This window comes from Hemiscyllium ocellatum, chromosome 12 (genome assembly GCF_020745735.1).
Source record: "Hemiscyllium ocellatum isolate sHemOce1 chromosome 12, sHemOce1.pat.X.cur, whole genome shotgun sequence".
NCBI lineage: Eukaryota > Metazoa > Chordata > Chondrichthyes > Orectolobiformes > Hemiscylliidae > Hemiscyllium > Hemiscyllium ocellatum.
The window spans coordinates 18,946,095-18,973,190 of NC_083412.1; the positions used below are offsets into that span (position 1 = coordinate 18,946,095).

Below are 27,096 nucleotides of genomic sequence, written 5' to 3' on the forward strand. Positions count from 1 at the left end.
TCTGCTGAAACTGACAGCAACTTCATGAGCAGAATAATGTGCAAGTCCAGAGATCAGTGTCAAGTAACAGGACACTACTCTGCAGGGTATACTGCAATCAACTGGAAAAACAGATTTAATGAAAACAGCCACTCCCATGCTGTTATGGTCACTATATGCAGTTTATGGGAAAAATGGTGATGTAGTGGCAATGTCCCTGGACAAACAGTCGAGGCCAGACTCATGCGCTGGAATGGAAGTTCAAATCCCACCATGATAATGGACAGGATTTTTGTTAAAAAGCTTCATGTACCCCCACCTCTAGGCCAGAACTTTAGGTTAAGTCCAACTTACCTAACAAATTAGGCTGTTAAATGGAGGTCCAAGTTATTTTAAAGGAAGTGTAACTATCAAAATTACTGCATTCAGCCCAAGAAGATAATTTTACAATTACCAAATGTCAAATTTTTCCAATGGAAAAAATGCAAATTAAAATATATAATTAAGGAAAGTATTTGTTCTCTTTTGCTAACCTAAATCATTTCGTTTGCTTTCAGAAATTGTTCTTCACCTTTGAAGTGTTTAAGATATCTTCTTTGACTTGGTTTCAGATTCAACCTGCCCTCAGGAACAGGGAGAACTATGCCACTTAAATCACTAGATGCTTGTGGGATGCTTTGAAGACAGAAGTACTGTTGATTCACCACAGACCACAAATTCAGCACTTCAAATCAGATTGATACAAGTCTGTTCAACTTCCTAACCACAATGGATTATTCATTATAGCATAAAATGAATAATTATTTCAAAGTAATGAGCCCTCAGAATGCTTCCTAAAATTTCATTTTTGCTCAATTGAACAATTCACAATGACAGCCCAAGTACAACTGCAGTTATACGTAAAGTGAATACTTCATTCAAACCAACCAAGCTCAGGTTTAGTTTCAAAAACATAAAGGGAGAGGTCAGAGGGATTCTCTCTTCAAATAAAAGGTGATATTAAGAAAATCCCAAACAACAGTGACATAAAACAGCAGAATATTGCATGCTTTGTGAAGTCAAACAAAACTTATATGGCCTCATCAAATCCTGTAAAATTTCCATCAGAAAAGCTTTTATAAAGATGTTTCAATTTCCCATGAATGAAAAGGAAGAATAAAATAAGATTCTATGTTTAAATATTTTAATGTAATAAACCAAAGTATTACTACCAAAACACTTCGGACAACCTTTATTCTTAAACTCGGTAAAAATCCCATATTGAACTTTTAAGCAGGCATAAAACTTCCTTCATAGCTCACTATGACCTTTCAGTTAACTCTTTGGTCTCCAAGAGCTAGTCAAAAATTACACTGAGCCAATGATTTTTTTTTTCTTATTTCAGCTGAATTACTACTAATTTGTGAACTAACTTTAAACTGTGATGGTTACAGGGAGAATCCCTCTCTCAAGCCAAAACTAGACAAATCTCTCAGACTCATGTAAATCCTCAAATTTCATCTCTTTAATCTCAGTGCATGTTCCCACCTATATTCGAAACACTGGCTGATTTGCTGATTTTACTTCTTTACTCTCTCTCTGTGCCTGCCTGCGAGATTGAGGAATCTCAAGGAAAAGTTTTTAAAAAGATGCAAGAAAAAAAAATGTTAACGCCTGCTGTCCTCGAAGCCCACCTCCAGGGCAATGTGAATTGCACTTTGTTAATCAGCATTATCTTCCAGAATCCCCAGCCCATTCCAAAACAACATGTAAAAACTCATATCCTGGAGTTTGGGGTGCAAGTCACTCAAATCTGCTATCACTCATCTGTTTCATCCCAATTCTACTTTTATACCCTTTTACTTATCTAATCTAGGCTTCACATAGCAATGTCTGCCAAGCTTCTGCTAGTGCTGCTCTCTCCCCACCAGACCAGTGGGCAGCATGAAGCAGTCATAAGGGAATAGTTCTTCTCTACCTCTAAGAAAACATTCAATAAAATGCTTGGGTTTGCTGCAATCAGGAATATGACATTGTACAAGTGATAATGGAAAAAATTTGAAACAAAATGAAGAAAGTCAAAAATGGGTTTCTTGCATGGCAAGAATCCACTGACTCATGACCACAAACTCCTTTCTTCCCTCCTTCAACCTACGGTTAAAACAAAACACCTAGAAGTTGTGCCTTTGAGAATATTATAATTTAAATTTGGTTGGTAATTAAGTTAAATCTGTACAAGGCAACTTCAATGATACATTCCAAAAAGGTCTCAACTTGCAACAGACTGGTATTACCAAGCAACAAGCACAACTTCTTTTAAAATCCTGACTGACTTGTAGCATTCACCTCTAACTGTAAAACTCCATAAGACAGACATTTTATTCATGCCTGTTGCAAAATGTTGCATTTTAAATACAGATGCAGTTTAAAAATTCAACTCAATTACAATGTATTCCAAATTAGAGTTATTTTAACTTACAATCTTACGTACAAAGTATACTAACATGAAGGTCACAGTTAGAAATACCCTGATATTCCAAGTAACAATATCACCTGTGACATTACTTATACAGTTTGATGACATTTCAGAAGGATGAGGATATATTTTGTAACATTGCAATTTAAGGACAAAGGAAATTTGTCAGTGTAAACAGATAATGAGATTAGTGCTCAATCATCAGAAGTAGTATAAGTTTGTCTTTCTCCTAAAGCAAAGCAAGCTGCTTTGTGTCAGGGAGGAGCTATGCCTCCTCTGATGAACATCATTTCTGCTTTATTTTAAACAATAAACAAATTTAAACATGATCCTTCAAATGAAACAGACAAGGAATGGATAATAAATATATTACCAGACTATCTGAATAACAGTGGTGAATAATGATTAAAACAAATTTCTGTAGTATATAAATTTATTACAAAATGGAGGACAACTCCAACATTACTAGGATTTGCAGTACATGAAACTAAATCCTGGTGAAATGGTCTCAAAGGATAATCCAAGTAGTTAAAAAAAGAACTTATTTGAAGAGTTTTAGGCAATAAAAATTGCGATGAGCTAGAAAACAAATAAAAATAGTCTCTGCAATTCTACCATAAAGAAAGCTCATTCACTCACTACATTATAATGCAGACAGGCAAGTAAGCTCTGACATGATATGCATGCAGATGGCGAAGTAAAACACCAGCATTTTTAAAGATAATTATCACTGCTGTCTGCTTGCCAATCAACCACAGCACAAGAATGTGCTGTGAATTCAGTGCAAGCTGCTAAGTTGCATTGAAGTAGTTACACAGCACACCGCAGACGTTGTCAGAAAAGATAAAACATCAGGTTAACAAATATTTAACAGAGCACAGCAAAGCTCTCGATTATAGACAAGGTGACAGCTTTTAAATGAGAGTGTTAGTAAACATTCTTGGGACACTCCAAACTACAAACTTACAAGTTCAAAAAGGATTTAAAATTTTAGCAACTATTTTTGCAAATTTGACCATTTCATTGATGTCCTAAAACAAATAACCAGATATGGGTCAACAGACAAAAGTCTGATCCAGGCACTGTGGGGGATCTGGGGGAACCAGACCCATAGAGCTGTTTCAATACAAGTCAGCAAGGTTGAACACAACAGCATCAGATTTGGGAATTACAAATTTCAGGCTCCAAGAGCAATTTTTTTTAAGCACAAACACTATTTTAGAGAGAACACTGAACACAATTTTTAAGTTGCATACATGTTCAGTTGCAGCTTTGCATTTTAATGATTACAAAGCTGCAGTAATCATTTTCCTCAAAACAGGATTGCTGTAGCATTTAGAACCGAAACTGTATTCTGCTTGAGGTTTACAGACAAATTGGATTGTATGTTTTCCCACAAGACTTTGCTCAGATTACCTCATCTATATGGCTGAACTGGTTTATGTATTAAGTTGAAATGTATCAGTAGCCTTAACCTTAAATAAATCTGTAACCCCAGGAGCTGAAGTTACAAATTTGAATTATTTTGCAATTTTAAAAAAAAATTGGAACATGGACATTGCTTCCAGACTAAGCTTCCAGTCCTCTGGCATGGAGGATTCCAAATACTAATCACCCTCTGAGTAAAAGAAAAACTCATCTCAAACCTAAAAGGCATCCTCTTTTTTAAAAGAATTGTACTGATCTGGTTCGCTGTTCCTCAACAAGGGAAAAGCACTTCCAATGGCCTTGTTTAGTCCTTCAAATATTTTGCCAGTCTCGATCACATCTCATTTTTCAAAAATCCCAAGTTCGGTCTAGATATATGGGTTTTCAGGACAATCAACACTGGTTCCATAGCCATCATTTGGCTTATTTTATATTCCAGGTTTTTTTTTTATTGAATTCAAATTTCACCAGCTGCCATGGCTGAAGTTGAATCCATACCCTGGGATTCTGGTGAAGGGCTTTTGCCCGAAACGTCTATTTTCCCCCTCCTCAGATGCTCCCTGACCTGCTCTGTTTTTCCAGCACCACGCTAATCTAGACTCTGGTTTCCAGTATCTCACTTTTGCCTATTCTGGACTATTAGTCCGGTGGTAGTACCACTATACCATTGCCTCCCCTAAAATGTTCATTAACAAAATTAATGATAGAAACTAGCAGTGTTAGGAAAAATTACAGGCTAACTAAAACAAATGGACGTAAAGTGTTCTGCCATCAGCACTGCATCATCTCAAGGGAATCTGCATTAGCACTGGATTCTAACCAGTTTAATACTATTATGACTCTTGCACCATTTGAAGATTTCAAGCAAGAACACAACATCACAGATAATTACAACCATAATATCAAAGCTGAGGAGGAAAGAGTGGAAGACCCCAATGGATAACAACTAAGTGTTTAATTATTTATTTTGACTTTAATATTTGACTAAATTAGGTCAGGAGTCACTACAAAAAATGTCACTGGAGAAAAAGAATGAAAAAAGGTTTCAGCTTCAGCAAATATTCCATTCAAGAGAGAAAACAGGAATAACCAAACTAAACCATCCAATAATAATTTAATATTGAAAATAAATCAAATGAGATGAAACAATATGCAGTAAATAATAGTATCAAAGGCAATGTGTTAGTAATTTGAGGACAGTGAAACTTGCCTGGATATTCATACCAGTGAAAAAGGTCTGTTTTGAGTAACTCTGGTACAGAGACGTTGAAATAGAGGACATTTGAGACACTGATACTTAAAGGGGGAAAGAATACCTAGATAACTTACATTAGAATACAGTCACACCAGGTAGACAGATAAAGATGGATGTGATCAAAAGGAGAATACAGAAATTGGTACTTTCCACTGAGAAAGTTTCCTAGAATCTAGCTGATTAGAACCAGAGACAAGGTTAATAATAAGTCAGGATTAGAATACCTTGGAAAATGACCCTATAGGAAATTTAATATCAAAGATGGTGAACCAAGAGTTTGAAGGGGTAGGACCACAGTAAATGGTGCTGAGCTATTTATGGACAGATCTATAAACAAACTGTGGGAAGCACCAAAAGAAACTGGGACAAAATGAATATACTATAACTAGTTGAACAAAGGAAAATGTCACTATTAAAGACAATCAAGATTGAGACTAATAGATTTGCAGAAATTGGCAAACTGGTTAGATGAGTTCTTGGCATCTGTTTTCATAGTGGAGGTAGTAGTAACAAAAAAGAACCTGAAACTATCAAGTAGACCAATTCATCGGATTCAATGTTTAAGAAATCTTAATGAAGGGGGAAAAAAAAGGGGTTTAAATCTAACAGATCTCCAAAATCAGACTGTTTTCACCTATGATGAGTAAATGATAAGACTATTGCAGGTTTGTGAGCCATTAGGTTTCAAAATTAGAACAGAGTTGTTGCTTGGATTGGAAAATTGTCAATGCTATTGTATCAGTTAATACAGGTGAGAATGTATATAGGGTATAAACAGATTGGGAAAAGAGTTAAGTTCTGAATTTTGTGAAACAAGAGGTTCTACTGAGCAGGACTCAGATCATATAAGAACTTGCAGTTAACAATGGGATGCTGGAGGCAAGGGTAATGGGTTAACAAGGTGGGAAAGCAGTCATTACATATAGCCAATTAACAATATTAGAAGCATTCAGTATGTAAAGTCAGTTTAACAAGGTGAAAAGTATTCGTTATGTGAAGCCAGTTAAGGTTAAAAGCAGGTTTTGCTTCATTTCCAGCTATAGGGGAAGGTACCAGGGGGTTGGTAGAGAGTGGCGTAAACGAAGATTGGCAAAGGAAACAGACCCTGCAGAAGGCAGAGAAGGGTGTGGAGGTGAAAATCATCTTAGTGGTGGGATCTAGGTGGAGTTGGCAGTAGTGTTTAAGGATGTGTTGGATGCGGAGACTGGTGTGGGGGAGGGGGGGCGGCAGCATGTTCTTCAAAATATGTGGACATCTGGGATGCTGGAATGTGGAATGTCTCCTTGTCCAAGCAGAGGAATTGGAAGAACGGGTTGGAGTTCTTGCAGGATATTAGGTGGAAGAAGGTGTAGTCCAGATAGTTGAGAGTATCTGCAGATTTATAATAAAATTTAATAACATCCAGAAAGTACTTGATAAGGTTCTAGACACAAAGGCAAAAATACTAATGAATTGGGAGCTAATCTAATCTAATGTTAGGACATAATTAAATGAGAGGGGTGAGTCAGTATGTCAGACAATGTAATGTATATGGGCTTCAGTAAGGTGTTCAATGAGGGTCCACATGGTTAGACTGTGTGGAATATAGGGAGAACTGGCCATTTGCATACAGAACTGGCTCAAAGATAAGAGACAGAGGATGGTGGAGGAGGGTTGCTTTTCAAATTGGAGGTCTGAGACTCGTGGTGTGCCACAATGATCGGTGCTGGATCCACTGCTTTTCATCATTTGTAGAAATGATTTGGATGTGAACATAGGATGTATAGTAAGATAGTTTGGAGATGACACCAAAATTGGTACAGTAGACAGCTAAGGTTACCTCAGGGAACTTGATAGAATGGACTGAGGAGTGATAAATGGAGTTTATTTCAGATAAATGTGAGGTGTTGCATTTTGGAAAGGCAAATCAGGGCAGGACTTATACAATTAATGGTAAGGTTCGAGGGAGTGTTGCTGAATAGACACACCTTGGAATGTTGGTTCATAGTTCCTTGAAAGTGAAGTCGCAGACAGATAGGATAGTGAAGGTGATGTTTGGTATGCTTGCCTTTATTGGTCAATGCATTGGTCATGTTGCAGCTGTACATGACATTGGTTAGGCCACTTTTGGATACATCATTCAATTTTGGTCTCCCTGCTATAGGAAGGATGTTGTGAAACTTGAAAGGGTTCAGCAAAGATTTACAAGAATATTGCCAGGGTTGGAGGATTTGAGCTATTGGGAGCAGCTGAATAGACTTGAGGCTATTTTCCCCTGGAGTGTCAAAGGCTAAGGGATGACCTTATAGAGATTTATAAAATCATGAAAGGCACAGATAAGGGGACTAGGCAAGGCCTTTTCCCCCGGGTAAGGGAATAGCTTTAAGGTGAGAGGGGAAAGATTTAAAAGGGACCCAAGGGGCAACATTTTCATGGAGAGGATTGTGCATGTATAGAATGAGCTGCCAGAGGATGTGGAGGAGGCTGTGTACAATTACATTATTAAAAACATCTGGATGGGTATATAAATAGGAAGAGACTAGAGGGATACAGGATAATGGGACTGGATGAATTCAGGATATCTGGTCAGCATGGACATGTTGGACTGAAGGGTCCGTTTCCATGCTGTATAGCTTTATGACTCAGTGAGTGAAATAAATTCTCATTAGTGAAATGCGACAAACACTTCCTCCAGAGTCTGCAGCCAGACTTCAACCTTTCAAAATATAATTCATGCAGGAAGGAATTCAGAGTCATAGGTGCAGGTTTATAGATCACACCAAGTTAGGAGGAACAATAAACTGTGCAGATATAGAAATCAAAATATTTTCCACTAGAATTGAAGTGACTTTCTATAACAAAAAACAGATGGCTTAGTCTGTATGATGTTTGTAAAAACATCAGATCCATTACTTATGTTGGTGTAGCATTTGATATTCAGTATTACACATTGAAATCACAGCTTGTTCTTGGACTTCAGCTTTTGGTCCTAAAAATTGCCTGCCATTGAACTATAACAGTGGGAAGAATATCACCCTTAAGTACTATTGATATGCCTGTTTTCAAATAACTTTCTTTAAATGGGGATTTGCTGTGGTTAGCATCAATGCACAGCATTAAAGTGTCAAACTCAACATAAATGGAACTCTGGCAGTGCATCTCCATAAGACTTAAGAGGAGGGTTAGGCTATTCGGCCCAATGAGTCTGCCCTGCCATTCGAACATGGTTGCTATGTTTCCCAGCTCTATTCTCATACCTTCTCTCTGGAACCTTTAATCAGCTCACCAATCAATAACCTATCAATCTCGGTCTTAAATGTACTCAATGACTTTGCTGCCACAGCCCTCTGCAGCAATGACTTCCAAAAAGTAACCATCCTTTGGCTGAAGAAATTCCTCATTTCGTCCTTCACTGAGAAGCGGCAACCCCGGGTCCTATTCTCTTCTGCTAGTGGAAACATCTTCACGTACACTCTATCCAAGCTTCTAAGTTGCAATGAGATAACCCTCATCCTGCTAAACTCCACTGAGTTTAGATCAAGTGTCCTCAACAGCTCCCCATATAGACAAGTCTATAATCCCTGGGATCATGGCTGCAAACTTCCTCTAGACCCCTTGCAACACCAACATATCCTTCCATCGATATGGGGCCCAAAGCTCTTCACAATATTCCACATGCAGTCTGACCAGAGAGCCTTGTACAGCCTCAGCAATACATTCCTGCTTTTGTATTCTTGCCCTCTTGGTGACTCAAGACAGAGGAGCAAAAATTAGGCCATTCAGCCCGTCAAATCTGCTCTGCCATTCAATCATGGCTGATAAGTTTCTCAACCCTATTCTCCTGCTTCCTCCCCGTAATCTTTGATCCTCTTTACAATCAAAAACGTACCTATCTCAGTCTTAAAATACTCAATGACCGGGCCTTCACAGCCTTCTGTAGCAATGAATGCCACAGATTCACCACTCTCTGGCTGGAAAAGTTTCTCCTTATCTCTGTTCTAAATGGTCTTCCCTTTAACTCTAAGGTTGTGCCTCCGATTTTAGTCTCTCCTACCTATGGAAACATCCTTCCAACATCCACTCCATCCAGGCCAGTGTTCCTTAAGTTTCAATTAGATCTCTCCCTTTCAATCCCTCTAAATGCCATCAAGTGTAAACCCAGAATCCTCAAAACATTCCTCATATGTTACACTGTTCATGCCTAGGACCATTCTCATGAATATCCTCTGAACAGGCTCCAGGGCCAGTAAATCCTTCCTGAGATACAGGGCCCAAAACTGCGCACAATATTCCAAATGTGGTCTGACCACAACAGTATAGAGCCTCAGAAGTACATCCTGCTTTTGTATTCGAGTTCTCTCAATAAATGCCATCATTGCATTCACCTTCATTACCCATCCAAATGCCTTTGAAATGTTATAAGTGTACCAACCTCCACCACTTCTTCTGGCAGCTCATTCCAAACACTTACTACCCTCTGCATGAAAAAGTTGCCCCTCAGGTCCCTTTTATATCTTTCCCCTCTCACCCTAAACCTGGGCCCTCTAGCTCTGGACTCCCACACCTCAAGGAAAAGACTTGCTTATTTTTCCTATTCATGCCCCTCATGATTTTATAATCCTCCAAGGTCACCCTCAGCCTCTGATGTTCCAGAGAAAATAGCTCCAGCCTATTCAGCCTCTCCCTATAGCTCAAATCCTGACAACATCCTTGTAAATCTTTTCTGAACCCTTTCAAGTTTAACAACACCCTTCCAAAAAGGAAGGATGCGAGAATGGTATCTCTTCCTACAAATGGAACTGGGCTGAGGCCACTTGAGTCATTGGATCTGAGGAAATCAACATTGTTAACTTAACTGTGATTACTTTAGTCAGTCACAGCTCCTTACACCTTTTGGGAACATGACATCTTTAAAGAATCACACCTCTGAGGGGCATCACAAGAATGCAAGTATATACAGTGATATCCATGCAAACACCTCTACTACTCCAGCCTCCCAATTCAGCACACATACACTACTCCAGAAACCAGGTTTATTTTCACAGCCATCTCCCCATTCCAAACTCTTCAAAGCTTCACATATAATTGCTGCGTAGAACAACATACAAACAAAACTGTCAGACCACTTTAGAAAACAGACCTTTTCTGAATACATGTAGCTATAATTGAATTGTAGTTCTATTTTCTTTAAACAATTGAGAATCCAAAGGGTTTTTACAAATATATTAAAGGACAAAAGGGTAACTAGGGAGAGAATACGGCCCCTCAAAGATCAGCAAGGCGGCCTTTGTGTGGAGCAACAGAAAATGGGGGAGATACTAAATGAATATTTTGCATCAGTATTTACTGTGGTAAAGGACATGGAAGATATAGACTGTAGGGAAATAGATGGCGACATCTTACAAAATGTCCAGATTACAGAGGAAGTAGTGCTGGATGTCTTGAAACAGTTAAAGGTAGATAAATCCCCAGGACCTGACCAGGTGTACCCGAGAACTCTGTAGGAAGCTAGAGAAGTGATTGCTGGGCCTCTTGCTGAGATATTTGTATCATCAATAGTCACAGGTGAGGTGCCGGAAGACTGGAGGTTGGCAAACGTGGTGCCACTGTTTAAGAAGGGTGGTAAAGACAAGCCAGGGAACTTTTGACCAGTGAGCCTGAACTCGGTGGCGGGCAAGTTGTTGGAGGGAATCCTGAGGGACGGGATGTACATGTATTCGGAAAGGCAAGGACTGATTTGGGATAATCAACATGGCTTCGTGCATGGGAAATCATGTCTTACAAATTTGATAAAGCTTTTTGAAGTAACAAAGAAGATTGATGAGGGCAGAGCAGTAGATGTGATCTATAAGGTGTTCAATAAGGTTCCCCATGGGAGACTGGTTAGCAAGGTTAGATCTCATGGAATACAGAAGAATTAGCAATTTGGATACAGAACTAGCTCAAAGGTAGAAGACAGAGGGTGGTGGTGGAGGGTTGTTTTTCAGACTGGAGGCCTGTGACCAATGGAGTACACAAGGATTGGTGCTGGGTCCTCTACTTTTTGTCATTTACACAAATGATTTGGATGCGAGCATAAGAGGTACAGTTAGTAAGTTTGCAGATGACACCAAAATCGGAGGCGTAGTGGACAGCGAAGAGGGTTACCTCAGATTACAACAGGATCTGGACCAGATGGGCCAATGGGCTGTGAAGTGGCAGATGGAGTTTAATTCAGATAAATGCAAGGTGCTGCATTTTGGGAAAGCAAATCTTAGCAGGACTTATCCACTTAATGATAAGGTCCTAGGGAGTGTTGCTGAACAGAGACACCTCGGAGTGCAGGGTCATAGCTCCTTAAAAGTGGAGTTGCAGGTAGATAGGATAGTGAAGGCGGTGTTTGGTATGCTTTCCTTTATGGTCGGAGTATTGAGTACAGGGGTTGGGAGGTCATGTTGTGGCTGTACAGGACATTGGTTAGGCCACTGTTGGAATATTGCATGCAATTCTGGTCTCCTTCCTATTGGAAAGATGTTGTGAAACTTGAAAGGGTTCAGAAAAGATTTACAAGGACGTTGCCAGGGTTGGAGGATCTGAGCTACAGGGAGAGGCTGAACAGGCTGGAATTGTTTTCCCTGGAGTGTCGGAGGCTGAGGGGTGACCTTATAGAGGTTTACAAAATTATGAAGGACATAGAGAGGATAAATAGACAAAGTCTTTTCCCTGGGGTGGGGGGAGTCCAGAACTAGAGGGCATAGGCTTAGGGTGAGAGGGGAAAGATGTAAAAGAGACCTAAGGGGCAACTTTTTCAAGCAGAGGGTGGTACATGTATGGAATGAGCTGCCAGAGGATGTGGTGAAGGTTGGTAGAATTGCAACATTTAAGAGACATTTGGATGAGTATATGAATAGGAAGGGTTTGGCCAGATGCTGGCAAGTGGGACTAGATTGGGTTGAGATATCTGGTCAGCATGAATGGGTTAGACCGAAGGGTCTGTTTCCATGCTGTACATTTCTATGACTAAGTCAAAAGATTAAATTAAATCTAATCAAATGCAAGATCAAAAAACACATGCAGATGAGGGGAATTCTGCTCACAGATCTGTCAAAACATTGTATCTTTATTTAACCTTTACTTTACAATCCTACCTTAGGACTTTCTTTCCTCAGTATCCTGAGGTCTATTTCAAGTCAGTGTGAACACTGCTTTTAAATTGCTGAAATGGAGGTCCTGGACCCATTTTCTCAGATACTTATTGCAGGAAAGCATTGCCTCCAATTTATATTTTCCTCACTAGTTATACTGGGTCAGTTCCTCAATTTGATTAAATTAAGCCAGTTTAGGTATAGTTTATACAACATTTGCCTCATATGGACTGGTTGTTAGCTCAGATGTGGCTACTGCTTCTATCTAAGCAGCCACCACCCACCTCTCTCAGCAGGGATCACCCACAGCATGGTGCACTTAAATAACACTGATAAATTAATACAATTTTACAATGAGTAAAGAAATCATAGAGTGCTCAAAAACACAAAGTTCATATTATAAAATATTTTTCTCCCCAAAATTAGAAACATTCCTGTGCTCTCACTTTCTAATGGCGCCCTCAGTTACGTATGGAACAATATACTTCTCTGGAATACAAACAAAATAATAAACCTGTTCATTCAGAAAATCTAGATGAAGGGTCCCCCGTGGAGTACAGAGGCAACATTTCTATCAGTGACCTCCCCCCGCATCTACAGTTTGACCAACAATCAATTACTGAACAAAACACTGCCTATGTATCAAATGTAACATATACCGCCAATTGATTCATGTTACATTAAAAGATCACTATGCCAATTTTTCTTTACTTATTCATAGGCCAAGCAAATATTTTTGCCCATCCCTATTTGGCCACGAGAATGCAATGGCAAACTGCATGCTTGAATCATTGTAGATTATTCCAATTTCTTCCACAACGCTTCATAATCCACATAAAAATGCAGATTGGCTTATTCCACACCGAACGCTGGCTTGTATTTCACGTACACGATTTGTGTGCTTGATAGATCCTCTATCCTGAACAATGGGAATAAGACAACCTCGTAATATGTCTAGTGACATTTAAATCCTGTAATCAAACTATTTTCCAATTACTGAATTATCTGTCCAATTAAAAGCTGTACATTATTCAGATTACAACGTTAAGAATGCTTTCACGGCCAGTTTCTTTTGAAGGTTTGATTCCTCCACATGGGTTCCAATTCACAAAGCTCCTCCTCAGCAGCCATTTCCATTCTGGCATGTCTCCAAGCAATCAAAATGAAACTGTAATACAACACATCCTCGTAGTCCTTCTAGATTCTAAGCCAACTCTTCTTTCCTTCATCCACAATCTTACCAGGTCCTGCTATAAAGTGATGTTATCAGCCACCTCCACTAGTTCCTCTCTCGCCTAGGGCTTCAATTTACCCAATGAACGTCACATAAACTCACTTCATTCATACGAACACTGACACTGCACTATTTTTATTCACTCAGCTTGGTTCTCATCTTGTGCTTCTTTCACTCTCAACACTCTGGTAAATCAATAAAATATTCCCATCCTTCAGCCTCAAATGATCCCCTTAGTTCCAGTCTGCTCAACCAAGACAGGGAACAAGGAAACCACTCCAGCTGGCAAAGCCCTCAAGTACTCATCTTCCCTCCACCCTGCTTGCTTTTAAAGTAGTACTACAGACTTTTCTCTGTACTCATCCCCAGTCCAATCTATTGCTTTCCAGCATATTCTTTATCCATTCTTTGTTCTTCCCCTCATGAGGTCAATTTCCTCCTCTATTCCTGACCAGCAATTATTGTCCATTCTGAATTCACTCTAGAAGATGACAATGAGCTTCCTTCATAAACTGCTACGGATCATATGGTAAAGGAACACACAGATGTCAGGGAGAGTCCCAAGATTTTGGCCACCAATGAACGAAGGGCAATACAGCTTATGTTCACAATCGTGAGACTTGAAAGACAGCCTGCAGGTAGTGCACCAATACGTTTGCAACCCACGCCTTCTCATCAGTACAGGTCTAGATTTGAACACTTAACTTACATAACCCCCTTCTAGAAATTCACATTTCCTTCATTACTGGTTCCCTTTACAGTATTCCTTTATTTGTTCCATCTTTAAAAAACTATTGAATGTGTCAAACTTATTTGCCTTTCAGAAACATGTTTACTTTGCTCATACCAAGACTGCCCAAAAATATTTTGGGACATCCTTAATATCTGGGGTTGAGCACTTCTGGATGGTTGCTTTCAGACTAACTTGCTTGCCATTCAATGTCTTCTCTCTGCCTCCTGTACTGAATACAGGTGTTATATTTGCTGACTTCCAGTTCATTGGAACCATTCTAGAATCAAGGAGGTTTGGAAAATAATTGCTGCACACCACTTCTGCAGCTTTAGAAGGGAAACAGCAGCCTTGTGGAAATATCTTTGGACTATATCGCAAAGACCCATATTTTCTTTTTGGGATTTGTGTTCTGCCATGACAGATGGTGAAATTTGAATTCAGTTAAAAATCTGGAATTAAAAGACTATTTATGAGCATGAAACCAATATCGAATGAGCAAATCCCACCTGGTTCACTAATCCCCTTTAGGGAAGGAAATTGCCATCCTTAACTGGTTTGGCCTTACATGACTAAAGATACACAGCAATGTGGCTGATTCTTAACTGCCCTCTGGTCAATAAAGGATGGATGATAAATGCTAGCCTAGCCAGTGAGTCCCTTATTCTGTGAATGAATAAAAAACGCTTAACATTTTTTGGAGTTTTGACTGCAGGTCAGTCATCTCTCTCACTAGCGAGCAAAACAGATACAAACTGCTAGTGGGTCTAACCCCATTAATCAATTGTATCCTCATTTACACCTAGCCTGAATGCTCAAATTGCCCTTTCATTCACTTATCCCGAAGGCTTTGTGACCCATTTACTTATTTCCCAGCACTTTTAGATACTTTCTAATCAACCTATTCAGATGTTGTTGTACACCTTTGCAGCTGGTCTCTTACCACTGAACTAAAAGAGCTCTGCCAGCACTTTTTCGGCAGAAGAGAGAGATAAATAACAGAATGGGAAATAGACATGGTAATAGGACATGGAATAAGAGTGTAAAAGAACACAAACGAAGAGCAAACAACAAGTTTAAGGTGTCACTGAACACAATTGGAATGTTCTTTAATTTCTGATTCATTACATACAATTTGAACTTCAGCTGAAATTATACAGGATTAGAAGACGCGTTTTACTCTTCCATTACCACCTTGAGAATATTTTTATTACTGACAATATTTACGTTAAATGTAGTTTGTCTTATTTTATTTTTCAACATAATTTACCAAAATTTACAACTTGCCATTGTATAGGTATGCAGTTTTTTTTTAACATGGCCAAAAAAAATTTAACAAAAGAGAATAATCAGTAATAGAACATCTGTGAGTTATTTCAGATCTACTGACAAACATGAACATGCCAATGAACAGTTTAGTTCATTAGTTATTTAACTAGAACAGAAGCTTAAGATAATGAAGCTTTCAATTCCATGGCAGAACAGATGCTATGATTTTGCAAACAACAACGTTTCTCATTTTCATTTTAAATCTGGATTAACTAAAGATTCAATTGTCAAGTTCAATTCTTTGTTGACAATAATTTCACTTACTATAGAGAAAGTCTTCACACAGATTATAAGCGTTCACATTATACTGCAGTTCAAAGCCTCAAAGATTTTTACAAAGAAATCCTAAACCTATTCAGTTTGCAATAACATTCCCCTACCTGCAACAAAACTAGCCATGTACAAAATAATCCTGTAACACTTCTTGACTGCATATTTTATTAAATTATACGACATTTTTGAAAGAGAAAGGATCATAAATGGCATTCTCAATTTGCCTCCATGGGCCACAGTCGTATACCAACAAAATTGTGGAAAAAAAGACTGATGAGGGTTATTTTTTCACTGCTACACACATAGGTTTGCTCAGACAAATGGAATCACTGTTGTGCTTTGGAATTCATACACCAAGACAAAATAGTGTCAATGCAACCCTTTTGAAGTATTCAACACAGCCTCCAAATCAAAAGAAAAAAAATGAGCACGCTCCCTGTGAAAACACAACATAATAGGATGCTGTTTGAGAGGCTTGTTCTCTTCCACCAACTAATCCAAACTATTCAAACCATAAGCAATTAAAACAAGATTGGAACGAACAATGCTTTTCATTAACTAATTGAAGATAATGACGATGAGTTTATCTGTCTAGAGATACAAGCATCATCTAAAATTGATGTATACGGATGCTTGGTCTTTTATGCACACCAATTTCCATCACTCATTGGCAACCGTAACTTCTTTTGTCATGGATTTATGTTCTGAGTTCAGTCCCCGACTTCTCTAGAACTTCTTCCTTCTTTAAGAGATTCATTAACACATACCTGACCAATCTTTAAACCAACTATCCTGGTTTGCTTTAATGTAACTTGACTGGGTGGATGGTAAAAGCATGTTTCTTCGTGGGCTTTCTTAGATCTAGAACTAGCGGTCATAGCATTAATAAAGGATCACCCATTTAAAAAAAGAAAATTTTTCTCCCCCTTCTGATTCTTTTCCTCAAAAGGCAGTGGATGCAGAATCATTAAATATTTTTATTGCAGAGGTAGATAGATTTTTGATTACCAAAAGGACAAAAGATTCTTGGAGGTGTGCAGGAATTGAGTCGAGGTTAAGATCAAATCAGCCATGAGCTTATTGAATGCTAGAGATAGTTCAAAGGGCCTAATCCTGTTCCCTGTTTGTGCATTATTAAGTGACAAATTTTGCCTGTGTGAAATGGCTTGGAAATAGTTTATGTTCAAGGCCCTCAGCAAATTCAAGTTGGGATTGATGAGTACTATGCACTTTATAAAATTAATAAAGTTCAGCTCAGCTGCTTTCAAAAATGCTGCTTCCAAATTAGTAACACATCACAGTTAAAATTGCTGAACTGAGTCAAGAATTTAGTTAAATGTCCACCTCTGCTGTCAATACATACATCATGCACAAGGACAACATGCAACTCATCAATCTTCAGGTGCATAGGACATGTTTGAAAGACACCATTATCTTTGTTGTATTGAATTGGTGTCTAATTTTCAATACATCTCATTTCAAAGAGATTGCATTTTTTAACATTCAGTTAATAAGCTCTGAATTATTGTAATCATAACCATATCAATGATATTGAACAAACAATTAACAATACCAGGGAAAGAAGTGTTTTAACACATTAAAACAAATCAAGCGACTAAGAGAAAATACCATCACTTTGAAGGAAACCTGCTCAAAACTAATTGCAACAGATTGGTCTCAATACCTAGCCCCAAAACTCAAGTGCACTGAATCTAAAAAGTACAACAATTGCAACTCTTGGTTGTTATTTAATTCAAATTACCCCAACAAGTTTCAGCACTAAATTCCCACTTAATTCATTTGCATTGCTTTGACTGAATTAGCACTTTTTTCATAAATACAACAGGACTACGTACAGCAGCTCTATCAGCACATAAATAGAATTACGTGCAAAACTTTGACAATATCTTCTTTAAGACAACTATTTGACAACTTCAGGGACTAAACAAAGAAAGAATTTAAGCTTAGCTGCAACACAACCCATACAAAAATCTAAGGAGAAAGTGAGGACTGCAGATGTTGGCAGAGTCCAAAAGTGTGGCACTGGAAAAGCACAGTAGGATTCCTGATGAAGGGCTTTAGCCCGAACGTCGAATTTCCTGTTCCTTGGATGCTGCCTGACCTGCTGCGCTTTAACCAGCAACACATTTTCAGCTCTGATCTCCAGCATCTGCAGACCTCACTTTTTACTCACAGTAGGTCAGTATCAGAGAAGCAGGAGTGTAGATGTTCTGGGCATAAGCCGTTCATTTGGAATCTAAGGAGATTTAACAAAAAGCTAAGAAGAAACCAACCTTATGGCTTGAGAAAGGGATCTGAAAAACTTGACTGTCAATCGTGGCTGTGTGATAGTGGCTTTCCAAGGTTTGTGAGTTTTATTCAGGGGGAGGAGAATCACAAGCTCTAAGGCTATAACAGCAACTGTGGAGCTGAAAGTACATCAGGAAAACCCTGGTGCTGTCTCTGGGACCCGAATGATGCATGCATCAATCTTTTATTAACCCAATCCACATTTCATTTGGAGATGAGCAAACAAGACCCATTCAGGCAGCCTTAGCACCTGCCTTGAGTGTGCATGTTTCCTTCACCTGCTTCACTCATATTTACTGGGAGGGGAGAGGGTTGAACATTTAAATGACAGAGTTATATTTGTTAGGAGACCATTTTGAAAGTTCATGAACTGGCGGAGGGAGGTCCCTCTCCAACTGGCCACGGAGTAGTTTGTGTGCAGACCATTCCAAATTTCTCATTAGCATGGTGCTTCTCCCATCTGAAGCTAGGAATGCAGAGTCATTTTGATAATTACCAATAAGTCGCAGCTTCAACCACAGCCGAATTTTGAAAGGGTCACAACATGCATGCCCATGTGTCTCAGTTAAGTCACTGAGTAAAATACCTTTCACAAAACTCTTCAAAAACACACCATCACATGTTTAAAATTTAATGTGTGAATTTTAAGTTAAATATTGATGGTTACAATCTTGCTGCTTTATTTTGGTGACTGGGCTAATACACAGCAACCAAAGGCCCCCATCTACCTAATCGCACTGTTCTACTGCGAACTTAAAAACCAAAGTTACACCCAGGTGAATTAATACTAATTAATACCCAGTCTAATTTCAGACTGGCAATTAATTTTCATTGCACTGAATCCCATACTATGCACAAGTCTCCATGTACTGTACAACAAAAGTATGGATTAATTTGCTGCAGAAATTACTTTCACATTAATGTTGGATTCAGGTCTCATATCCTGCTGTTCTATTACTCAAGTGTTAGTAAGGTTCTTTGGAGTCCAGGCTGTCCTTCAGTATTATTATTTATAATTACGATAAGTAATTCCCTATGAAACACCAAAAATATTTTTTGTATTCAATGATTTCCTTCCATATTATCAAAAGATTGTGCAAGCTTTAGGAAGAGTACAAATGAATGCTGAAAATTCCAAATTCTCCCTTGTCCTATAGATTTGTGAGTGCAATGATCACAATGCCCTCTTCTACTGGCTAACATTCAAGAACATCTTTTCTAGTTGATGAAAGAAATGATCAGCAGAAATATATGAATTTGACACAAATAGTTACATCTTTTTCAAGAATCTTATGATATAGCCCAAATACAGGATATTGAGAATACCTTGCCTACTCTTGGAAGATCGTATTCAAATAGATTCATTCCCCTCCCTTTCTCCCCCCAGCCCCAAAACTTAACCCTTTGAAGTATTTATCCAATGCCTTTTGGAAACTCGCATCTGCTCTACCACTCAGCAGTATGACAATAACGTATATACAAGACTCTGTCTTGTCGTTGATTCTTTTGTCAACTATCTTCAGTCCATATAACCTAGTCATGAACTCTTGCACCATTGGACAAAGCTTTTAATGGTTCTGAACACCAATATTAAATCTTCACCTACCTTTCCCTATTCCAAAGAGGGGGGATCTTGGTCTATCCAGTTTTTTCACATCAATTAAGTGTTTCATCGCTGATATTGATCTAATAAATCACCTAAGGACACAGCATCATTGGATGGAACATATTTAATCTGGGGCTTGGGTGTTTTACCAAGTTTTAGCATTACTGCCTTTCTTTTAAAGTTTATGTACTTGTTTAAAAACAATAGATCTCAACTTGACCTGCCACTTTGAAAGATTCCAATCTGAGCCAGGATCTCCTTTCAACTCAGTGGAATGTGTCTTCAAGTTGAACATTTTCACCTTTGATGGTTTCTTGTCCTTCTCTCGAGCTGCTTGAAATTGCAATCAGTGTTTCCCAAATGCATTTTGGCTGAAACTTGGTCAATTTGTCTAATTATTTATCAGATGTAAAAAACATTGCTTGGAAATCCATGGATCAAGATTATCTCCAGAAAACATTTCAGATATTCCTCACCTTTTCAAAGTTTGGGGGGGTTGGGGGGGTGGGGGGCGGGGAGGAGCGGAGGGCGGAGGATGGCAGCTGTACCCTTAAGGTGTGAATATGTCTGTGCATAGCATCAGGCCACAGCAGAAATGGTGAAGAGGAGATTTTGGTAATCATCTTTGAAGAATCAGGAAGCAGTTTCAAGTAGATCAAGGTCCACGAGAAAAGACATGGTACACTCTGGGATGCTTGCAGTTATATTAGCCTAATTGCATTCCATTCTTTCATGCTCGAATAGCAAAGAATAAAACTGTACAGATATAATTCCAGTATAGGGAATGCTAAACCAATTCTGTTAAATTACACCAACGACTCTCCATCAACTTACGTTGTCATTCTTGTGAACTTTTCCAATTGGTGATGTGAAAGACTGAGCTTCACAGCTGTGTAGACATTCTCTCCAAAATCTCAGAATCTATGTATACTGGTCAGCCGTCCATGTTGTTATTCAATGGCAGGAATGGAAGCTACTCAATGGCAGGAATGGAAGATATTAGTATCTGCCCATATTGGAAAACAAGTTCTAAATTTACATTGATAAAATCCACTTACTATCTTGAACCTAAGGTTACATAGGTACACCACAACATCAAAACAAACATACAGCTCATGTGTAACTAGAAAAAAATACCACTCTCAGTGGCTCAAGTGACAAGGGAAAGTCTTGCACAACCTTTGATATCTTGTGGAGCAAACAGTTTAAATAATTACATATTTTTCCTTTATTAAAAAGCTACCTACTTGTAATTACAGAGGCTATCTGCCTGGTTAAAGAAAAGAGACCACTGCTGATCAAAAAGGGTAATTTCGATTTAATCAATCTTTGGATGTTGAAAAGGAGACCATTCACAAAGACTTTATTACATCCATACACCTAAAAGTCAATTTATCAAGCACAGGCAAATACCCTATTCTTTTTCATGAAGATGAACCTTCACAGTAAGATACAGTTACTTCACAAAGGAAGGGAGGTTAGTTCATGTTGGACATAATACCTTAATGTAGCTTCATGCATTTTCATAGTTATTTCAAACATTTTATATGCCCTCCTTTTCATTATCACAATTAGAAGTGCATTAACATTTTCATAGTTGCATGTAAAAATATTTTTTGCAGACTTTTCCCTCTCCTCTTTGGAGGGTGGTAAACGAACAGCACTCAGTTACTAAAATTTCTATGTGCAAACTTTAAATACCAAAAGCTTGCAATGCCGTTCAACCATATTGGTCAGAAAAGGAACTTGTAGGAGAAAGTGAGGACTGCAGATGCTGGGGATCAGAGCTGAAAATGTGTTGCTGGAAAAGCGCAGCAGGTCAGGCAGCATCCAAGGAGCAGGAGAATTGACGTTTCGGGCATGAGCCCTTCTTTGGGCTCATGCCCGAAACGTCAATTCTCCTGCTCCTTGAATGCCGCCTGACCTGCTGTGCTTTTCCAGCAACACATTTTCAGCGCAGAAAAGGAACTTGACCAACTTCAGGCTCCACTGAAAAGATCTACTTGACTTTATTCTAGATCAATGGACATTTTCTCTTTAAAAGAGAATGCTGACATGAAGCTACAATTAGTCCATACTATCCTCCTCAAATTACATCTATACAGCTCAGTATTGGAATAAACCACTTTTTTGGCTGTTCTGAGGAAACTATGAACGAATATGAAAATCAGACTGCTATAATGGACTAGCAAGCAAGTTCAGCGAAAATGAGGACTGCAGATGCTGGAGATGATAATCAAAAGGTATGGTGCTGGAAAAGCACAGCTGGTCAGGCAGCATCCAAGGAGCAGAATTGACATTTTGAGCATAAGATAAGCTGATGCTCAAAACGTAGACTCACTTGCTCGTTGGATGCTGCCTAACTGGCTGTGCTTTTTCAGCACCACACATTTTGACTCTGTTAGGCAAGTTCTGGAACTTGAAACTCAATTGTGTGTATTTTTGAACTATGCAACATAACATTGCTATTTGAAACAGTGAGGGGTGAACTCAAGACGGAGCAGCACAAACGAACAGTCTTGAAAAATATGCAGTTGAGAGTGTGGTGCTGAAAAGCACAGGTCAGGCAGCATCTGAGGAACAGGAGAAGCCCTTCATCAGGAATGAGGCTGAGAGGGTGATGAGATGGATGGGATGTGGGGCAAGGGGAGGTAACAGTGTGATAGATATCTGGAGGTGGAGATCACAGTGAGGGGTCTGAGAGGAGGGTGGAGCAGATAGGCGGGAAGGAAAATGGACAGGTAGGACAGTTCAAGAGGGCGGTGCTGAGTTGGAAGGTTGGAACAGGGATAAGGGGTGTGTGTGTGTGTGTGTGTGTGTGTGTGTGTGTGTGGGGGGGGGGGGGAAGAAGAGGAGAAAAGAGAGGAAAGGAAGAAACTGGTGAAATCCACATCAAACCAGTGTGGTTGGAGGGTCCCAAGGTGGAAGACGAGGCATTATTCCTCCAGGCGTCAGGTGGTTAGGGATGGAGGTAGTCCAGGACCTGCCTGCTCTTGGCAGAGCAGGAGGGGAAGTTGAAGTGTTCGACCACGGGTGGTGGGGTTAGTTGGTGCGGGTGTCCCGGAGATGTTCTCCGAAGCGCTCTGCGAGTATACGTCCAGTCTCCCCAGCGTAGAGGAGACTGCATCAAAAGCAATGGATACAGTAAATGACGTGTGGAAGCACAGATAAAATTCTGATGGATGTGGAAGGCTCCTTTGGGGCCTTGGACAGAGGGGAGGGGGGAAAGATGTGGGCACAGATTTTGCAATTCCTCCAGTGGCAGGATTGGTTGAGTTGCAGAATGTTAACAGAACATAATTGCCAGGGCAGGAGGGTGAAGTTTCCAAAGCCTGCAGAGAGAAAGCTTTCAGCTGTGTGAAGGAAAGACCGAAGAATCAAGAGTGCTTAAATTAAAGAACTGTAAACCAAGGAAGATCTACATCCAACCGTCAAATCAAAGGATGACCAGATCTTAAAGAAACAGTATATTACCATTGCTAAAACTGCAATTACGAAAAAATACCTAATGATCTTGTCTTTTGATCTTCAGCACTTTATTTACCCGGTCTATATTCTTTTTAACCCATATGACGTGAAACCATTTATCTCGTCAGTCTTAATCATAATCATGGAGGGGTACAGCTTAAATGGCATTCACTATATTTAAAAATTTGTTCTCTGCTCTTGTTAAAGTTGTGTTACAAACATTAATTTTTGGTTAATAATGAAGGCTGGCGAGAATTGTTTTCACCCCGAGTAGCAGCCAATTTCATTTTATAAATATCTTTTCAAATTGATATTTAGAAACAGCAAATCTCAGGACAATTTAAAATGATACAGAATCATAGTAGACATGACTCTAAGCATGTCTTCAATATATTCCTCATTATATACAGACATCCATTACCCACTAGCTGGGTAACATGCGCACCAATGGAATGAAAGAAACATAAAAAAGACATTGTTTTAAAAAAAGTTGTCCATTGAGCCAGTCCTTCACAGATGCATTACCACTAAATGTTCCCACTTAAAAATGTTCCTCATCCACCAGCCATGTTATTTTCTGTAGGGAACAGAAAAGATTTTTTTCAAAAATACAGAGGCCAATAAGTGTTACTTGTTATCAAAATTCTTAAACAACACATTACTTTGCATATCCTTTCAATACACAACATATTTGTAGGGGAGGAAAAGGTGGGTGGTGGTGCCAACTACATTGATGACTGTATCGGCGCTGCCTCGTGCTCCCACGAGGAGGTTGAACAGTTCATCAACTTTACCAACACCTTCCATCCCGACCTCAAATTCACCTGGACTGTCTCAGACTCCTCCCTCCCCTTCCTAGACCTATCCATTTCTATCTCGGGCGACCGACTCAACACAGACATCTACTATAAACCAACTGACTCCCACAGCTACCTGGACCTCCTCTCACCCTACCCCCTGTAAAAACTCCATCCCATATTCCCAATTCCTTCGTCTCCGCCGCATCTGCTCCCAGGAGGACCAGTTCCAATACCGTACAGCCCAGATGGCCTCCTTCTTCAAGGGCCGCAGATTCCCCCCAGACGTGATCGACGATGCCCTGCACCGCATCTCCTCCACTTCCCACACCTCTGCCCTTGAGCCCCGCCCCTCCAACCGCCACCAAGACAGAACCCCACTGGTTCTCACCTACCATCCCACCAACCTCCGTATACAGCGTATCATCTGCCGTCATTTCCTCCCCTCCCCTATCAGCGTTCCGCAAAGACCACTCCCTTCGTGACTCCCTCGTCAGGTCCACACCCCCCACCAACCCAACCTCCACTCCCAGCACCTTCCCCTGCAACCGCAGGAAATGCAAAACTTGCGCCCACACCTCCTCCCTTACTTCTCTCCAAGGCCCCAAGGGATCCTTCCATATCCGCCACAAATTCACCTGCACCTCCACACACATCATCTATTGCATCCGCTGCACCCGATGTGGCCTCCTCTATATTGGGGAGACAGGCCGCCTACTTGCAGAACGCTCCAGGGAACACCTCTGGGATGCCCGAACCAACCAACCCAACCACCCCGTGGCTCAACATTTTAACTCTCCCTCCCACTCCACCGAAGACATGCAGGTCCTTGGACTCCTCCATCGCCAGAACATAACACGACGGTTGGAGGATGAGCGCCTCATCTTCCGCCTGGGAACCCTCCAGCCACAAGGGATGAACTCGGATTTCTCCAGTTTCCTCATTTCCCCTCCCCCCACCTTGTCTCAGTCGATTCCCTTGAACTCAGCACCACCCTCCTAACCTGCGATACTCTTCCTGACCTCTCCACCCCCACCCCACTCCGGCCTATCACCCTCACCTTGACCTCCTTCCACCTATCACATCCCCATCGCCCCTCCCCCAAGTCCCTCCTCCCTACCTTTTATCTTAGCCTGCCTGGCACCCTCTCCTCATTCCTGATGAAGGGCTCTGGCCCGAAACGTCGAATTTCCTATTCCTTGGATGCTGCCTAACCTGCTGTGCTTTAACCAGCAACACATTTTCAGCTCTGATCTCCAGCATCTGCAGACCTCACTTTTTACTCGTACATTTTCAAGAAAATAAGCAATTACAAAATTTCCAACGAACTATGGATCAAGATTATTTTGGACAATTCTATTCCAACCAGCATTAATGGACAAAGGCTTAAACATTCAACATTCAATCACTCACTGTCTCTGGAATGGAGACAGTGGGATGGAACAATTTATATGGTAAGATGGAGCAAACACTACATTAGTTATTCTTTCAGACTAGCTTAACTGTTGACAAAAATCAGTGTATAAATCAGGGATTTAAAAATAGTGACAGACATTTTAGCCCATTATACTTGTCTAATGTAACTTGATTGGGTAGTTAACAAATTTCGCTACGTCTTAGCAATATTACTACTTCTATTGAACAAACATCAGTTGCCAATCTCGTTTTATGAATTTTATAATGAGTTGAATAATCACTTATCTTAGCCCTCTGCTCTAGATATGAATCCCATTTTTAACCTCTGCTGAATCTTAATTCCAGATTTAATTGCTTCACTGACAGTTGCCGTCATCTTGTGTTTTGGAAATCCATTTAAGTTCTGCCTCTCATTTGGTTTAAAATGCTCTCTATAACTTACTCTGGGGCCATACCTTTGTTTGTCTGCCCGTGTACTGGCTTAAAGAGCTCGCTATCAAAAGCACAAATTTTGCTCATCTCACCCATCCATGAATGAATTACCTACATACAAAAGAAGACCAAAGTCACTACCTGCGCTTGAACAGCACTTTGCAAGAAAGGATAAGTAGCCACCTAACTTTTCCTGTTCCAACATACATGCGATTTCTAATAATACAAGTTTGCTTCAGTCTCTGGCCAGTCAGATGCTTGACAATGCAAATATCAATTCCACGACTAAATGGCATTTTGTCTTAGTCATGCAACCTTTCCTCTTGATCAGAATTCAGGGTTGAATGCTTATTCCAGGTAAACACAAAATTTGGGCTTGGTGCAACACTAAAGCGCCACTTGTACATCTGTCTCTCCAGACTGGCATAAAGAATCCCAAGATCTTCAAGAGTTAGGGAATTTCTTCCCATTTCTAACTAATGCTTATCTCTTAAATGCGTTAGTTGGTCATTTGGCCCATTGATGGTTATGGGTACCTCGTGTGTATAAACTGGCTAAGAGTTTGCCTGCAATTGTAATTCAGAATAATTCACTGGCCATGCAGCATTTTGGAATTGGATAATGATATGCAAAGATATGCATTTATAATGGAACCAAAGAATTTCTACATTAGAGTTCCTATCTACCACATAACAGAATACAACACAGGAACACAGTCAAAAAGAATTAACTCAATGACAAATAGCACATGCATTTCAAATCACTTGTCTCTCAGAAGGTTACCACAAAGAAGTGACTCATACTAACCTTTTATTCTCTGGCATCGAAACTTGAACCCAACTCAACCCAATTTCTCATTACTCCCAATGACAAGTCATTCATTGCTCAGCAATTCACATTTGAATAATATAAAAACACAAGATGTATCATGGGAGTGTAATGAAACAAATTTAACACTGAGCCACATGAGCAAATAAGACAGATGGCATGCATTTTCAAACAAACAGTCTTGAAGGGTGAAACAGGGATGAAGATATTTTGGGATATTATTCCAGACCAAGTGAAGTCACGGTCACCAACTGGAGGAACACAATGTCCTTGGAGGGTTGTAGAAAGTTAGAGAGCATAAAATCACTGATTCAAAAAGAAGCTTGAGAATTTTACAAGTTTTGTACTATGAAGAACCAGTGTGGATCAGCAAACACAGAGGTAATGTGTGAACATGACAGAGTTAGGACATGGTTTTGGAGGAATTCAAATTTGTCAAGTTTGGAAGGCTTC

At 39.8% G+C, this 27,096-nt stretch overlaps 1 protein-coding gene across 3 annotated transcripts in view; it reads right to left on the reverse strand.

Moving 5' to 3' along the window:
- tsc22d1 (TSC22 domain family, member 1) overlaps window positions 1–27,096 on the reverse strand; it is a 204,295-nt gene that overhangs the window by 145,452 nt on the left and 31,747 nt on the right. Inside the window, exon 3 of one of the 3 annotated variants that reach the window (XR_009645260.1) lies at window positions 20,537–20,675. The exons of the other annotated variants lie outside the window; for them this stretch is intronic. The gene's annotated coding sequence lies outside the window, so the exon portion shown is untranslated. The remainder of the gene's footprint in view (window positions 1–20,536; window positions 20,676–27,096) is intronic. 3 annotated transcript variants of the gene reach the window in all.